At 39.5% G+C, this 8,067-nt stretch overlaps 1 protein-coding gene across 2 annotated transcripts in view; it reads left to right on the top strand.

The window, feature by feature from the left end:
- Positions 1–7,860: 7,860 nt before the first annotated feature.
- RESF1 (retroelement silencing factor 1) overlaps positions 7,861–8,067 on the top strand; it is a 27,312-nt gene continuing 27,105 nt past the window's right edge. For both annotated transcript variants that reach the window (XM_029953359.1, XM_029953357.1), the window contains exon 1: positions 7,861–7,967. The gene's annotated coding sequence lies outside the window, so the exon portion shown is untranslated. The remainder of the gene's footprint in view (positions 7,968–8,067) is intronic.

Raw genomic sequence — 8,067 nt, 5'->3', positions numbered from 1 at the left:
AAAAAAAAACAAAGTGGGTGGGCTTTTGGAATGGGGTATAATGAGGGGACATAATCAATGGGTCCCTGATGTCCATCATGTTGCTATTAAGACCCTTAGAGTTTGTCCTGATGTTTTTATATACAAATAGAAAGAAAGTGTTGTGACGATTAGGGAACCCAAGGGTGATGAGGCTACTCAGGGCAAAGACTTATGTGTGTGTAGGCACCACGGGCAGGCTGCCCTAAAATGAGTCACTTTGGCTTGAAGATTACTAAGTTAAAAAGCGATCAAAACCTGGCAGATTCAGGAAAAGCTCTTTCCTCCTTCTCAACTGCCTAAAAAGAATTTAGATAGGCAACCTGCTCCAGAAAGAGAGGTATCATCACTGCATTTTGAGAGGAACTAATTATGATAGACAAGGAGGAAGCTACCAAGCCCTGTTTGAGTGAAGTCCTCTGTGTCTCATAATTTCTGAGTGACCTAGAAAACATTTGTTTACTAAACATTTACTCTTTTTCATCTTCCTGTGAATTGAATTCCTTTCCTCTGAAGTTCTGGACCTCTACCTTAGTTCAGAATGACATACATACCTTATTTTTGCCTGACTGTCTTTGGAATTTCCATGTCCATGTGGATTCCCTGTATGAACAAAATTAAACTTGATGTTTTCCTTTTAATCTGTCTCATGTTGGTTTTATTTGATTTTTAGTATGGGTAGAAAGACGTTGGAGGGGACAGGAAAAAGTTAGAAATTCAATGTCTACAATATCCTATGAGTCTAAGAACTCTTCTAAATTATGTTTTGGTGATTAGCAAAGTAAAGTCATGAAGAACTTCTAGTCTGTGATGAGAAAGAATCTTCTTTCCCTTTTGTACAATAATGTTGTGACCACGATTATAGTTTCCTCCCCTCACAGCATCATCCATCGGAGAATGCCAGCAATGAGAAGGCTCCAAACGAGCAGTCTCACTGGTAAAAGGATGGCATCTTAGCAGGAGGGGTAAATTGAAGTTTGGCTAATTTTGGGAACAGATGGTCAAAGATAGATCCTTAAGGAAGGAATAGTTTTTGTAGGTTGGTAATCATTGTTTGGTCAAGAGGAGTGAAGGAGGGGAGAAAAGAGGAGTTGAGACATAATAGGTAGAGCTATGGTCATGTGCAAGGAGGTAGGAGGGGGAACACCTGTGGGAGCAAGGACAGTAACTGCTTTGGAAAATTCTCAGGCCTTCAGTGTCTTTAACAACATTCAATGTCAACTGGGATACCATCACCAAGAATGAACTGGTCAAATAAATCTGGGCTGAAATTCAGTCTTTAAAAACTAGTTCACTACAGTGGTAGAATTAATGCCCCTTGGCCATGAATCTGAACAGAATAGTTATTTTTCAACAAAGAGTGAATTGATCAGTTAGTAGCATTTTACATTCAGTCTCCCAAACTCAAAGCTCTTAGCATCTGAATGGCTGATCTATTTTCCTTTTTGATTGCTGAACCCTATGGCCACCTCCTACCCTTTTGCTCTTTGTTTTCCAAATTGGCCTTGAATTTTGTTTTCCAGTTGGTAGTTCAACTCCAGATCTTTTTGACTGTTCCAATAAACACAACAAGGAGATCACTTTACATAAATTGAAAAGTTAATAGCCATCGTTAATGATGGGGAAAGGATAACTTTCTGAGTGATAATGGAAATTCTTATAGCCTTAAAAGGAAATATTCTGGCAATACCTGTTATGTTAAAAATCACATTTCAACCCAACAATTCTCCTCCTGGGAAACCTTCCAAAACTTTTGGATTGTTCACCAATGGCAAAAATTGGAGTTTCAACTGGGTAATGATGCATTTTAACTAATTATTAAAAATGACTTAGAGCTACTTCCATGACCTGAAAGAGTGCTATGGCTTGTTGAATAAAACAAGAATCAGAAAAATGTGTACCATGCTATTTAATAAAATTATGACCAAAATCTCTCTATATGCATATTTATTAATACATGGTTGAATGATTATAGAGAAAAGTACTTAAGTACACATGCATTAGGGGGAATTGATGGTTTATACCCAAACTGTGTTTATTATTATTTAGTAAGTTTTGAAACTTACAAGTAAGGTTGTAAAAGTCCTTCAATTGTTCTTCAGGATTGTTTTTGTTGTTCTTGTTCCTTTCTGTTTTCAAGCTCAGGTCTCCAATTATCCTCTCTTGTTAAATTCAAAAGGTATTTTCCTATTTACTTTTCGGTGATATTTAACAAACTGAACATTTTTTACTCACCTGAACCATTCTCTTCTTTGCCTCTCTAACAACATTCTCCTAGTTTTCCTTCTTTCTTTCTGGCTATTCCTTTGTGTCTTTAAGCTTATCCTCCTCTCTTGCCATTGAACATCGAGTTTTTTGAGGCTTGGTCTAATCTCATTTCTCATATTACACTTCACATAAGGCAATACTCCTTCATATCCAGTCTCAATAAACTTTAAAAAGGTAGAAATTTACTTCTCTATTAGTAACAATTTAACTGGTCCTGGCTGGTAGAGAACTCTTTTTTACAGATATTTCGGTATCTATTTTCTTTCCGCTTTATTCCTTAAACATTGCCTTGGGTAGGGGTTATAACCTGGAGTCCATTATATGACTTCTCTATTACTGCCATAATAAATTACCTCAAACTGAGTTGCTTAAACAACATCTACTAATTATCTCACAGACTTCATTTGCAAGCCCATTCAGTTTGTTGGCAGAATTTACTTCCTTTTCATGTATTCCATGTGGCCCCCTCCATTAAAACCAGCATCAGTGAATTTGAGCTCTCTCATGCTTTCAATCTGATTTCCACCTCTACAACATCTCTATGACCTTCTGCCCCATCTTCCTCTTCCTCTTTTAAGGGCTTATATGATTACCTGGATCCACCCAAAGAATCCAGACTCATTTGCTTATTTTAAGGTCAATTGATTAGTAATCTTTGTTATCTGCAAAATCTCTTTTGTGTGTAAGTAACATAACCTTGGAGGAGCTTCAGGAGGTGCAGATTATATGGGCCAAAATCCTGCCTACTACATTCATGGATAGGATTTAGTAATACCATGGATTTGGATGGTGAAAGGGTTGGGACAGCCTGCCCCCAATGTGCCACTTCGGCATGTAGATTATTTTGAACTGAAGGCAACGAAGGCCCTGTGGGTTTAGGAGGAATCTTTGCCCCTCCCTTTATTACATCTAATCTAAGTAGGAGGGTCTTTCTAGAATAGGGTTAATAGCAAAGATAAATTTTATCTGAGTGGCCCATCTGTATGGCAGGGCAAACATCTAATTATCAAACATCTGCTCTTTTTCTTATTGCCCTGTGAATTACATTCCTTTCCTCTGAAGTCCCAGATCCCTACCTGCCTCTCCTTAGTTCAGAATGACATAAATACTTCATTTTGCCTGTCTTTGGAATTTCCATCTGTGTGGAGTTGTTATGTATGTTATTAAATTTGATTTTCTCCAGTTAATCTGTCTCATGTGAATTTGATCCTTTTTTTTTTTTTAAAGACTTTATTTTTAAGTCATCTCTACACCCAACATAAGGCTGGAACTCAGAGCCACTAGGTCAAGAACAGTTGGTTCATACTCCACCAGCCTGGCACCCTGTCAATTTGATTCTTAATCCAACTAGAAGGACCTCTGAAAAGGACAGGAATAGTTGGTTCTCAATAATGGCAAAGCAATTAATTCTATTTTCACTAAAATTTTACTGAAATGTACCATATCCTTTGTCAATCTATCAAGAAAAGGTTGTAAATCAACCAAAACATTTATTTAGGGTCTTCGGGATCACAATCTGGAAGACACCGTGTCCACCCAAATCCAATGTGTGCTCTGAATTTGGAATTTGCAAATTATGAGTGGGAAGTACAAGCTTATAAAGGCAAAAAAACACAAGGTAACATAATTTGTTTTGAAAGAATTATAATCCATACTAGCAGAGTTTAAACTATCTAACACATGATTGACTATTTAGCTAACAAATGCTAGATTATCTCTATTTCAGTCCAAAGCAGAAGGATATATTCCAGGAGATGGTCCAGTTGTGACTGACAAGTTGCAGTTGACAAAAGTCAAAAGTTCATGGTGTTCTGAGAATTGAAACAGGAGATGTGCATAGGCCTTACTTACTCAGTATCCTTCCAACTCTATTTTGGAAAGACTATCTTAGCAATGGTCACTTCATTTTGAATCTTCTTTCACACCTTCAATTAATAATGTTGGCAAAAAAAAAATCTACAGTAACATAGCAATATTAACAGTAAATTTATCACTATCAAAATAGCAGGTATTTTGCTCAGTTGATTGAGTGTCTGACTCTTAATTTTGGTCATGATCTTGGGTTAGTGAGATAGATTGAGTCCTGTGTTGAGATCTGTGCTGGCAATGTGAAGCTTCTTGGGATTCTGTTTCCCTCTCTCTGCACCTCTTCCATAAATAAATAAACATTTTTTTAAAACATCATAGGCATTTTGATATTATTAGAGTTAATGCAGATAATCTGGAAATACCATTTAAGTCTATTGGTTAAAAAAAATCACGGGGCACCTGGGTGGCTCAGTCAGTTAAGCGTCCAGCCTCGGCTCAGGTCATGATCTCACGGTTCGTGGGTTTGAGCCCTGCGTCGGGCTCTGTGCTGACAGCTAGCTCAGAGCCTGGAGCCTGTCTTCAGATCCTGTGTCTCCCTCTCCTGTGTCTCCCTCTCCTGTGTCTCCCTCTCTCTCTGACCCTCCTGTGCTCACACCGTCTCTCTCTGTCTCTCAAAAATAAATAAAAATCATTAAAAAAAATTTTAAACATCACAGTTGTTAGATCTTATCTGTAAACAAAGAAATACATATTACCATGTTACAATTTGTTTTTAAAAATGTTTTGAGAACTTTCAAATTGAATTAATTTCCTTCGTAATCTTATGCATCTTATTTTAAGCATTCCCAAGCATTATTCTAAATTGGGGTCTATGGGTTCTACCAAGCTGCTAAAGAGGTTTATGGCCCAAGAAAGAAAAAGAATTCCTGTCCTCAGGAATTATCTTCCTTTGTATGGTTGAAATTTGATTATTGCCTTTTTTACATTCCAACCCAAACACATGAGAGTGATAGAGGAATTTCTGGTAAAAGAATTCCCTTAGGCAGAGGTTGAATACATTTCTGCTCATAAGTCTTTGTGAGAACTGAAATGTGGAAATACTTAGCTGCAAAGGAGGCTTGGGGAATGTAGTCCCCAGTTACATGACCATGTATCCAGCTAAAACTACTAACAGGACAGGGAAACAGAATATAGGGGACATTCAAGAAAAGAAAAAGAAAACCATGATCCAATTTACAACCGAAATGAATAATAGTCATCTTTGGTACACCATTATAACTTTTCTTTATAGGCATGATAATGATGTCATGTACTTTTCTAAAACTTATTTTATAAGTTTAGGAGTTAACAAGCCTTGAGGCTAAGTATTATGCTATTGAAAGATTGAGATGGCATCCATAGTCAAATTAATTTTGAATTTTTGCTTTTGAATGTCAGGAAACATAGGGGTTGGATGTGTAATTTATTATAAAGGACATAGCACAGAACAATCTAATCTTTTGGGGGAATCTTTCCTAAGCCTGGCCAGCTGGGTAACAACGTTCTTTCTTTGGCACGTGGTGTTGTAAGTACCTTAAAGAGAAGGCAATGTAAAGTCGAGCCCTGGATTAAACATACTTTCAAGTCCTAGAGATTATGTCTTCTCTTTGCAAGTCTTCCTTGCTGATGATTCTTCAGGGCTGCTGTCATGATGAATGCCAGTACTTTAGGATTTGTGGAAAGAACAGACACTTTTGGGAAATCAGACAAGCTTACTTATCTAAAGGAGAAAGGAGAAGTCAGCACAAACACAGACAATGGCAGAGAGATCTGCAACTTCATTCCAAATGCAGTTGTAGCTTCCTGGGCATTAAATCTTGGGGGGCAGTAAGGCTTCCTCAGGTTGTATAGGAGTGGGGTCTGTTATAGGTCAGCTTATAAAATGTAAGGAGTTAAACTTCTTATAGAATGTAATGGGTTAAACTTCTTATGAAATGTAATAGGTTAACTTCTTCTGGAATGTAATGGGTTAACTTATGGAATGTACTGGATGATTTGTTGCAAACGGTTCCCCCACCCCTTTTCTATGGTCCCACCAAAGCCACGCCTACAGAAAAAAAATCGCTTAGTCACTGCCCTGCTATGATTGGTCATCCTAGAAGAATAAAGAACTAAATTGATAGGTTCTGGCCTAAACTAGTGTCTGCGTGTCACAATGTAATTGGCTATCATGGAATCCTGTGTATGTCTATATAATCTCATTGTAAACTTTGTTCGGGGCCGTTCTCGGCTCCTTACTATCTGGGGATCAGGTTTGGCTGGGCCATGAATAGTGAATAAAGTTTTGCCTCCCTTCAATTCACATTGCCTCGCTTCAATTTGCGTTTGGTGGTCTTTTCAACATCACTCTGCAACAGGGTCTGTATCAGACTTTCTGGCAATAAAAGTCCCTCTCCTGTGTATTGATTTCTCATTGCTGATTTGTGCAGCTTAGGCTTTGGAAAGCCCCTTTTCTGAGCCAAGTACACCACTCCATGTTCCAGAAGATGTTCTAAGTTATGCATTAATTTATGGAATGATCTCAATAATCCTATGAGATAAGTACCTGTATCCCCTGCTTTTCACTTTTTGTGAAAGTTCTTATGCGACTTGGCTTTTACAAAAGACCTACATTAGTTACATGTTTTTGCTAACCCCAAAGACATCTGAGGAGGATTTTTGCTTTCATGAAAAAGTGAAAATAGCACTCAGCATTTGTTATGCATGTGCACCCTGAGCATCTAGAGTGGCACCGTGAAGTTCCTTCCCTGAGAACCACACGGGTATCTCAGCATCAACCTGTTATGGCTTTTAACTATGTCTGTGAGCATCTGTGCTTTATCCCAATTTATTCTGTGCATCTGTTAGCAAGATGTGTCCTAAGGAAAGCCTAAAAGGAGTTGTTTTTTGGGTCCGGGAATATTACAAAATGTTTCCATATAAATTAATGATAATTGCTGCATCATTTTACACTGTTTGGGATTAGCAAAGTTTTCACAGAAATTCTCTACTTTTGGAAACCAGGAGAAACCTGAATTCCTGTTATTCTCCTTTTAGAGGTGCGAAAACTGAGACAGGTTAAGTGATTTTCCCAAGCTTGTAGGTCTGTGAGTGGGAGTGGCAGAGCCAGGATCCAAATCCTAGGGCAAAGGAATACCCTGCCCACCCTTTGACAAGAACTAACCACCTCTGCTCTTTCTTATTCTTTACCATTCAGACGGGATTCCCTTATTTACTTCTTTCATAAAAACCATATATATATATATATATATTTTTTTTTTTTTTGAGAAGATTCCTCTGCATTAATGGATGTTCTCCCTATTCCAATGCCTTGGAGAAAAAAAATTATGTCCTTAGCTTCATTTGGTGCTCTTTCTTTCACATGCTTTATGGAAAGTGTGCCAACCCCATTCTCTGTATTATTGGTTCTGAGGCCAGCAGCAACAGCCTATCCTGGCAACTTGTTAGAAATCTACAGTTTCAGCCCACTTTAGCCCTACTGTATTGGCGGTGCTCTTCAATCCTTTGGGCGATTCCGACACAAGTGAAACGTAGAGTACCACCGAGAGAGAGACGTTTTCTCCATAAAACAAGTAAACACGCCTTTGCCAATCTCGCCACCAGGGACTGGAGGGCGGGGCTGGCCACAGCCCTTTTATACGTGTGGCGCTAGGACCCCGGCGGCGGAGAGACACCGCTGCGGCTCACGGCCGGGGGCGGGGCCTAGCTGTTCGGGGAGCTGGGCCTCGCTGGTCGTCCCGCCCCTGGAGGCGGGCCGAGCTGACTTAAACTCTAGGGCCCGGGAGGCCGAGAGCGTTTTCCCGACTTGCCCGCGCTGCGCTCGGCGCCCTTCGGTAAGTGTGGGGCCGGGTAGCCCGCCGCTTCTCGCTCTCCTCAGGTCCCCCGCGCGGCGCCCAGCGCCGGGAGCTCAGGCGCCCGCGGGCAGGCGTCACA

The sequence above is a fragment of the Suricata suricatta genome, chromosome 10 (assembly GCF_006229205.1).
Source record: "Suricata suricatta isolate VVHF042 chromosome 10, meerkat_22Aug2017_6uvM2_HiC, whole genome shotgun sequence".
NCBI lineage: Eukaryota > Metazoa > Chordata > Mammalia > Carnivora > Herpestidae > Suricata > Suricata suricatta.
Note: the sequence above shows the minus strand (reverse complement) of the source record. Positions and strands in the feature narration are given on the sequence as shown.